The following is a 9,877-nucleotide window of genomic DNA, read 5'->3' on the forward strand; positions in this document are numbered from 1 at the left end:
AGGTATTTCATTAAATGTGTTTCTATGTACAGATGTGAACTATCCCACGCAGCCAGAGGAGGAGGGGAAGCAAGAGGCAGAGGTGGAGATGGAGGCTGCACTGTAAAGATGTTCCATGTGATGTATTGTTTGATGTTCAATGTTAAATAAATGTGAATTATATATATATATACACATACACACCTGTCCTGGGTAGTGCAATATCTGTACATTTATATCATATGTATATTAAACTATGAATATGTCTTGTATTTCAGCAATAAGGTACCATGTGAATTACTGATCAGGCCGGTTGAAAGCAGGGTCGAGGATGACACACACAAACACATGCATCATGTTTCTCTATGCAAAGAGTAGACAGTTCATTTATTGGCTGTAAATGGGATGCAGTTTGGCTGAGTTCCTTTGGGCAGTAGGTGGCGCTATGACAATCAGAACATTTCTCATGTACTCAAGCCTTGACCGGCATCATGTATGAGGAGAAGTGGGAGTATAGCATCATGTATGGAGGAGTTACAGCTTTCTGTCATCTAGCGGTTAGCTCAAAGTAGGCGCGTCTTTGGGTCCCCGTCACGTCAAGGCCGTTGAGTGAAAGCGTTGCGAGCGCATAAACTCCTGAGGGTCTTGAGATCACTTTAGAACAGAATTTAAGTCGATTGTATGAAATTTGTAGGAGGAGTAGTATTTGGCGTAAATGGGCCGAAAATGTCAAACTGGCCGAAGTACTGTACCGCCCCCTATTGTTCAAATCGGACACCTGATTTATTGCAAGTTAGGGGATGCGATGTGCACATAAACCCCAAGTTTGGAGTCGTTTGTCCAAATAGTTTTAATGTTATGAGTGTTTAAAAACAAGACACGCCCCTAAGAGGTTGATTGGTCAATATCTCCTCAACGCAATGAGATATCAAAGGAATTTCAATGCGGTATTGATGATCCAGCTCTAATAATCCAAGTTTGGTATGAAACGGAGCAAGCGTTTAGGAATAAACTACAATAATGTGATTTTCACAAAATCCAAGATGGTGGAAAATATTCATAGGCGGACTTTATGGGTCTGAGAGGCTTTTTAGTAGAGCAGGTGGAGATGGACATGTGTGAATTTTTTCAAGTCAAAATAACATTCTGGGCGAGGGGCGTCACCGGTCCAACTTGTAGGGGGCGCTAGAGAGTCATTTTTTGGAACTTTTTTCCCTGGCTTTAATACATCCCTATTTTCACCCGACCTGACAAGTGTTCCAAATTTGGTGAGTTTTTGAATATGACAAGTCCCCAAAAAAGCAGTCCAATGTACAAAAATAAAAAAATGGAAAAATAAGAAACACGTGTATTTCAATAGGGTCCTACTCGGACTGACTAAGTCAGTCGCTCGGACCCTAATAAATAAACACACATGTAAAAACACACTAAAGAAAATCTAATTATTGTACTAAGAACAGAAAACACAAACCAAAACTAAAACGTAACCTTTCTGGCCTTCCTTGATGCAAAATCATCAATAATGTCATCATATGAAATCTGCTCCCCTTATTGAGTGATTGATACTGATGACGGCAAGGCCAGTCAGCCGTTCCTGAGACATGGTTGACCTAAGGTATGTCTTGATCAACTTAAGTTTTGAAAAGCTCCTCTCTGCTTGAGCCACAGTGAATGGCAGAGTAAGTGCAATCCTGAGAGCAGTCCAAAAGTTGGGGTAGATCTCCGATAGATCCTTATCATGCATCAAAGTGATAAGCTCAAGGAGGCTCATGGTTTTTGATGGCAGGTCAGGGAAGTTCTTAATTTCCTGTACAAGCTCTCTACTGTCGAAATCAGAATGCCCTTCAAAGTGCAGTGTGGGGGATCCCCCGTTCCCCCCTTGTCCGTTCCATTTGGGAGACCCAGAGGTGAAATTTTCCCCATTTCCACAAACCACAACTTTCTTTCTTAGGTTTAACAACAAAATAGTTTTTTTCAGATTTGTTTTACAATACAGAAATTTGCAAACTGAATACAAATAAATAAGACTGCCTCATTTTGGAGGTCTTCTCAAAAAGTTACTGTAGCTGTAGAAAACAATGTCATTGTTCTGTTCCCCGACTGAAGCCTGGGGGAGGCGGGGAGTTACAGTGAAGTAACCAGGGAGAAGACTCACAGGCAACGAATGAATAAATAAAAAGGGGTTTATTAACTGTGGTGGAAATTGTATCATACGTGCTTTATTCTTAAATGTGTAGCTGAACTCTGAAAGGAGAGTTCAGTTCATCTTTCAATAATAATTGTTGATGTATAAAACTCATGTTGAACTATCTTTTCCAGGTCAGACCTCCAAAACATCTGTGGTGACGAGATCTGTCCATTCAATTGAATTATTACAAGTTTCTCTTTAATAAATGCTTTAAGACGTTTCACATCACATTTGTTTTCTCTAAAAGAGATTGATAAGGTTAATTCATTTCCATTACAATTGGCGACGAGGATGCGATTGGACGTGTAATCTGGACTCCGTTGAATGACAGAAGGCCACTACTAGAGAGGTGATTCCTCCTGATAGGTAAGAGGCTGTCCTCGGACGGGGTTTTGAGATTGTCGCTCCAATCCTGTTGGGGGAAAAGAATTCCACCCGTAGAGAAAACCATTTGTGAGGTAACAGACACTTGGAAAGACCACGACTTGTAGCTTTTTCAGTTAGATTTTGTGTCATTTACTGATTACATGGCATCGTTCTGAAAATGAAAAATAATAATAAAAAAACATGTAACTCTCTTCGCACAAATAGGGTGTGGACTGATGTGTCCCGGTATGCTTGTAGTCGTGTACGTCTGATCTTCTGGGTTGCACCAGATTGTGCTGATAACTTGGTGGGTTGCACCAGATCATTCTGATAATTCCGTATAACAATTGACTGGAGAGAAGGCGGAACCGGTATTATGCTTGTAGCTTTTTCAGTTTGATTTTGTGTGTCATTTACTGATTACATGGCATTGTTCTGAAAATTCCGTATAACAAGTAACTCTAGCTTTTTGTTGGAGAAATGGGTAGAAATCAGAGCAAAGTGCAGCCGGTGATGACTGTAAAGCCTGTTTACAAAATCTTATCTCCGGTGTTGGAGAAGGACAGACACACAGAGGACCAATTGGCATTCACACAACTTAAACATACTTCCTTAAAGTAAGGAAGTGACATTATTCAATAGTATTGCTCAACATATCACAATAGCAATCACACAGAAAGGTTGGCTACCGACACACTAACAAACACGTTGGAACAGCAAACACCGACTCACACACACATTGTAATGTGCTAGCTGGCCCATGAGGTAATCTGGCTGGCTCCCCCCTGTTACGCCCCCTCATTTAACTCCGCCCACTTGCTGTCTAATTGTTGCAGATCTGGCGCACCTGGAGCAGCGCCACCTGAGAGGCATCAGGCAATCAGTGGGCTGGAGATGTAGACGCCCGGATCCAGTGCTCTCTCTCTCTCTCTCTCTCTCTCTCTCTTCCTCTCTGAGCGGCGGACCTGCCGGTTGTATGGAGCCTGAGTGCAGGCTACTGTTGAGATCATTTTGGGGGAAGCTGTGTAGGGTTCTCTGTAGGGTTGGGTAGTGATGGGCAAATGAAGCCCCGTGAATCACTGAGGCTTTCCAGCCCATTGCTTCACCAAAAGGTTCACTCATCGAGGCCTCAATGAAACAGTGAATACTGCCATCTGCTGGACAAATTAAATTACAGTCAATGCCATTGTACCACGACTTGAGCTGAAATGTATGATTTACTTATGTGTGCAGAAACAATAAACAATGGATATTTCTATAATATGATCATGTGTAAGTATGTGGACAACAACACAGACATGGAGCTCTGTTCTTAATTAAAATACCAATGACAACATTTCAAGAGTTTGTATTTTTATTCAAAAACACTAGTTTTTCCAATGTTTTTGGATTCAGGCGGTTCCTTTTTTTAGACAACACTTCTCCAGCCTTCGAAAAAACCCTCTCACATGGCACTGAAGACGCTGGCGAACATAACCAGGTTACTGCCAGTTTGTGAAGGTGTGGATACATGGCTTTATGTCCATGCCAATATACGAGTGGATCCTCATCCCTTGAAATATTCATCTCTGCCAAGTAACGATCCACTTCAATCACGGCATCTGCCACCACACTTGAGCTGCTCCCGCTGCTGTTTATGGCGTCATCCAACAGCCGCCAAAGTTCACCTAATAACAAAAAAAGGGGGTGGGGTGTCATGCACAATACCACTGTCATAATCAAGGATACAGATGGGGTTACTTACTATTGCCACCAGATTGAGCCACGCGAGTGTTTTGCAGCTGGTCTGGGGGGGCAGATGAGGCTTCATGCCTTATTACATTTGCACACTCATTTTTCAGCCGGTTCACTGCTTCTTGTCTCCTGGTTGCATTTTCGAATCCTAATTTTTTAAATCTTGAATCCAATAAAGTTGGCATTGTCAGGCCACCTGCTGACTCCAAAGAACTCATGTGGTCCCTCAGACGTCGAACAAGGTTGTCCCCCAGCTGCCTCGCAATGGTGGATGTATTCATTGTGTGCATCTTGTTTGTTATTGCATGATGCAACATCTTCATGAGAGGTATCACTTTTGAGGAGGATACCCTCTTCTCAGCAGAAACCTCAACTGTTGCTTGGTGGAATGGGGCGAGTACACTCAGAGTGTTGTTCACAGAGTCATACTTAGCTGCTGTAAGGGGGGTAATGTCTGTTTTCAGTGAGGCCAGGGCTGCCCCCACTGGCTCTCTTAGCTCATACAGCCGCTGCAACATAAGGAATGTGCTGTTCCAACGCGTGTCTACCTCTATTATCATTTTGTAGGGCTGCCTTCCCATCTGCTCCTGCACTTGGACCAGTCGCTCTTTCGCAGTAGTGCTTGTGCGGAAGAGGGTCACCAACCTCCTACATTTCTGCCTTAATTCATTTAGTCCTTCCACATCATCGAAGGACTTGCGAACAATAAGGTTTATTGTGTGAGCAATGCATATTGCATGCCTCACATTTAGCTGTCTCAAACAAGCGTTCATGTTTGATGCGCCATCAGTGACAAGACACTTCACCTTATCTCTGATGCCCCACTCCTCCATGAGCTGTACATGCCCCGCTGCAAGGTTTTCTGCTGTATGGGCCTTTGGAAAATGTTGCACCCCAAGCAGAGTAGTGCAGAGCTGGTCTTCATCGTCAATGAAATGGCACGTCACTGCCAGGTAGGCGTCCATATTGATGGACGTCCACATGTCAGACGTGAGACCGACAGCCACAGCCTTCTGGACCTGCTCTCTGGCCTTCTCCTTGGCCTCCTGATATTTTATATCCACCATTGCTTTCAGAGCCTGAGGGTGAAAAGAAGAGCTGTTATGATGACCAACATAAAAATGACCACATTGGCTCTGTTCACACACCTTTCTACTGGGGAGAATATAGTTGGGATCCATTAGGTGCATGAGCTCCCTGAAGCCCACATCCTCCACAACGGAGAACGGCTGGGAGTCCTTGATGATCATGTTGACCACAGCCTCATCCACCATTGCTTTTCTGGAACCTGTAACAGTTATCAATTAACAGTGATGCTGGTGTGTTGTAGGAGCTGAACACGAGATTTTGACAACATGCAAAAAAATATCTGATGGTACTTTGGCTTGTATCCGGCCTGTTGGCAGGCTGGGCATGCTCATGCAGTGCTCTGTAATGGCGAAGCATGGAGGAAGTGTTGTTGCTGTATGTTAGCTGTTTATCACACAGCAAGCACCTCACCTTTAAGGAAGTCATACATATTAGGACTGATAGTTCAGTGTATAGCGAGTATACAATATTCACTATTTTATGTATATCATTACACATACAAACCTTATTATGATCAGTCAACTCAAAATACTCCCATACAGGTGAGGACTTCCTCTTTCTTGCTGGCTCCATCTTTGTGAAAAGGAATTTGTGGCAAAACAAACAAAAATGGAACTGGCAGGAATGTTTATGCTCCTACAGTGCTTTGTAGTAAAATCACGCTTAACATATACATGCACCATCACATGAATAAATCATTCCCCAACACCAGTGTTTATTTTTTCAACTCATTTTATTAATGATACACAAAACAGTTGTACATATTTCACTTAAACATGTTATCTTTAAGAATGAGTAACACAACACTGCTGTCAAACTGTGGCTTCCCAGTGACGTCTTTACATACATGAGTCAAAGTAGAGTGTATGTGACTGAAGAAAGTGACAGAAGGTGCACATATATACTCAGGAGTGACATTTACAAACATAATAACTGACATACACACAAACAAACACAAACCAGTGTAAAAGGAAAGAAAAATATATATATCTCACATTAAAGCCCTACAGTGGGGGAAATGATCTACACTCCTTCTACTTCTCCTACTCTCCTGCTACTGCTACTCTTATTCTGACAAACTCTCTCCAACTCTCTCTAACTCTCTCCAACTCTCTCCAACTCTCTCCAACTCTCACTAACTCTCGCTAACTCTCGCTAACTCTCTCTAACTCTCTCTAACTCTCACTAACTCTCGCTAACTCTCTCCAACTCTCTCCAACTCTCACTAACTCTCTCCAACTCTCTCTAACTCTCGCTAACTCTCGCTAACTCTCGCTAACTCTCTCTAACTCTCTCTAACTCTCACTAACTCTCTAACTCTCTCTAACTCTCTCCAACTCTCTCCAACTCTCTCTAACTCTCACTAACTCTCTCCAACTCTCTCTAACTCTCGCTAACTCTCGCTAACTCTCGCTAACTCTCTCCAACTCTCACTAACTCTCTCCAACTCTCTCTAACTCTCTCCAACTCTCTCCAACTCTCACTAACTCTCTCCAACTCTCTCCAACTCTCACTAACTCTCTCCAACTCTCACTAACTCTCTCCAACTCTCTCCAACTCTCACTAACTCTCTCCAACTCTCACTAACTCTCTCTAACTCTCACTAACTCTCTCTAACTCTCGCTAACTCTCGCTAACTCTCTCTAACTCTCACTAACTCTCGCTAACTCTCTCCAACTCTCACTAACTCTCTCCAACTCTCTCTAACTCTCGCTAACTCTCGCTAACTCTCGCTAACTCTCTCTAACTCTCACTAACTCTCACTAACTCTCTAACTCTCTCTAACTCTCTCCAACTCTCTCTAACTCTCTCCAACTCTCTCCAACTCTCACTAACTCTCTCCAACTCTCGCTAACTCTCGCTAACTCTCGCTAACTCTCTCTAACTCTCTCCAACTCTCTCCAACTCTCTCTAACTCTCTCCAACTCTCTCCAACTCTCACTAACTCTCTCCAACTCTCTCCAACTCTCACTAACTCTCTCCAACTCTCACTAACTCTCTCTAACTCTCACTAACTTGAAGCGTTTTATTGGGAAGTGATACGGTGAACGAACCAATGACGTGATCTGTCCAAACCGAGGCCTCGTTTGTCATCGGTTACGTCATTTTCCGGAAGCGATACAGGCCTCGAAGCGCGGCTTCATTTGACACGCCCACTTTTACTCGAGACAAGCCTCAATGCCTCAGTTCATTTGTCCCATCACTACCAGTAACATGTGTTCCAGCCAACATAGTTCAAACCACTAACTTGCTTCCTCAATCAGATGTTGATGGATCTCTGTTGCGTGTAAAAGTTAAACTGACATAAAAGGCCTTTATGAGTATGAATTTGTTGATCCGATGCATGTAAGGCAAACCTCAGATTTTGGAGAAAAAGTAGTATCCATTATAAAGACGTGCAATTTAATGGGTGGCTGAATGCATTTTCCAGGCAACAAAATGACATGGCAGACAGAGATTTTAAATATAGAAACCGGTAAACGAATCGCAGAAGAAAATGAGAAACAGCATTGTATGTTTTAGGACATTTGTCTTATGCCAGTTGATATTGGTCAAGAAATGCTTGATCAAGGTGTTGTATTCAATATAGCTCCAGCTGAAGGCAACAATCCTGTAAAATGACTTCCAGGTCACTCTAATTAAGCAAAATGCTTCCCAGTGTCTCCAAGGAAACTATACATATCATAAAAGTAGGAAAAAGAAATTGACATGCAGATGATAGGTTTGCTCAAAATGTTGAGAAATTAGTTTAAACAACTTGGGGTACATAACCAAAAGGACACAAACACAACCTGCAAGTTTTTCAGTTTTTTTATTTTTCATGACTGGTAGAATCACATTCACTGATGTCTCCAAACTTTCATTCAAAACAGTAGTGGACAGAAATGGGTGTGTTTCTGAGCTTTTACATTACAGGTAGGCCAGCTTCTTCTCTTCACTTGATCAACAAATACATTTATTCTTTCATTCTCTCTGTCAAGAAGGGTACCTTCATGCCTATTTTTCATCTGCCATCCACTGGAGGAAGGTTGTATTGGAAGCGAGCGTGCAGCAAGACTTTGTACTCTTCCTCTTGTCTTTGTTACACGATTCATGTTGTAAACTTTTGCATGAAGACTCATGTCTCCACAAATCTTTTTTTAGCAAACATTCCATAGCAATATGTGCAAGGCAAATAATCCTGAACAGAAGCTTTATCCGACTGTTGTTTCCACATCACTAGTTGACTTTAGAGTTGTGCTTGAAATTGCCTCTATTTCGCAGCTGTTCCAAAATGTTCTTTCTGTCTTTTGATGCTGTTGGAAAGTCTGACTGGCCACAGTAGAGACGGTAATGCCTTTTGTCCCATGCTTGTTTCCTATCCTCCCTTTTTTGTACAAGTTTTAATGGTCACAGTGGATTTAGTTTTGTCTTTTGTTTCTTGTTTTCTTATAACTTTCTGGGTTATGTTTTCTAATAGTGAACTTGCTGATTGGCTGATCATCTTCTTTTAAATAAGAGTCCGTAACCTTTACTTCATGATCATGTGAGAGATTCTCACTTGATGAAGCTATGGCTCTGCTTTTCAAATCCTCCTCCTCACTGGATGATGAGAAAGATTTAGTTGGCTTGTACTCTTCATCTGATTCTGTATTGCTGGATAATTCTGAGAAATCACTTATCGATTCCTTGTGGACATTAATCAACAAAGGAAAAAAAGCATAATCACGTGAGGGGGGAAAGTCATCACATCTACTATCCATCCCAACTGTCGCCGGCGACAGGCTCCGTACTAAAAGGGTTAACAAGTCTCAGTTATCTAACTTTTCATAGTTTTAAATAGTTTAACAGTATTTTTTTTACTTCACAGGCTAAAAATGCTCAAGTGACGCAACTACATATTTGTAAAAACAAAAGGAGTAGGGATCAACAGGGGAACATGTGCTAGTCTAGGGATGGCAGTGCTGGTGGCATTAAGATGGGTGGAAAAGGCAAGACAGGAAAAGGTATTAATATGCTCCGATGCAGCTTCAGTCCTAGCAAGCCTAAGATCTTTGTGTTCATGCAGTCGTCAAGACATACTTTATGAAGTCCTTCAGTTGGTCACACAAGTAACCAGCCAGGGAGGTCAGGTTAAATTCATGTGAGTTCCAGCACATATAGGGGTGAGTGGGAATGAGAGGGCGGACAAGTTGGCAAAGAGGGCTTTAAAGGAAGGAACCATAGAAATGACGATTAGCATCAGTAAGGCGGAGGTCAAGTGCATTAACTGGGAAAATGTCAACCAAATGTGGCAAAATAGGTGGGAACAGAAGAGAGGAAACTGTGCTGACAAGGTTACGGTTGGGCCATACTGCACTCAACAAGACACTGAAGATGATAGGGAAACACCAGACAGGGCTGTGTGAAGGCTGTGGAGAAGAGGAGTCAGTGGAGCATGTAGTGGTGAATTGTAAGGCGTATGAGAAGCAGAGAGTTGAGGAAGAATCTGAAGGAATTGGGGGTTCATGAGCGTACACTGAAGGAAGTACTGAGCATGGG

The sequence above is a fragment of the Taurulus bubalis genome (assembly GCF_910589615.1).
Source record: "Taurulus bubalis genome assembly, chromosome: 17".
In the NCBI taxonomy this organism is placed as follows: domain Eukaryota; kingdom Metazoa; phylum Chordata; class Actinopteri; order Perciformes; family Cottidae; genus Taurulus; species Taurulus bubalis.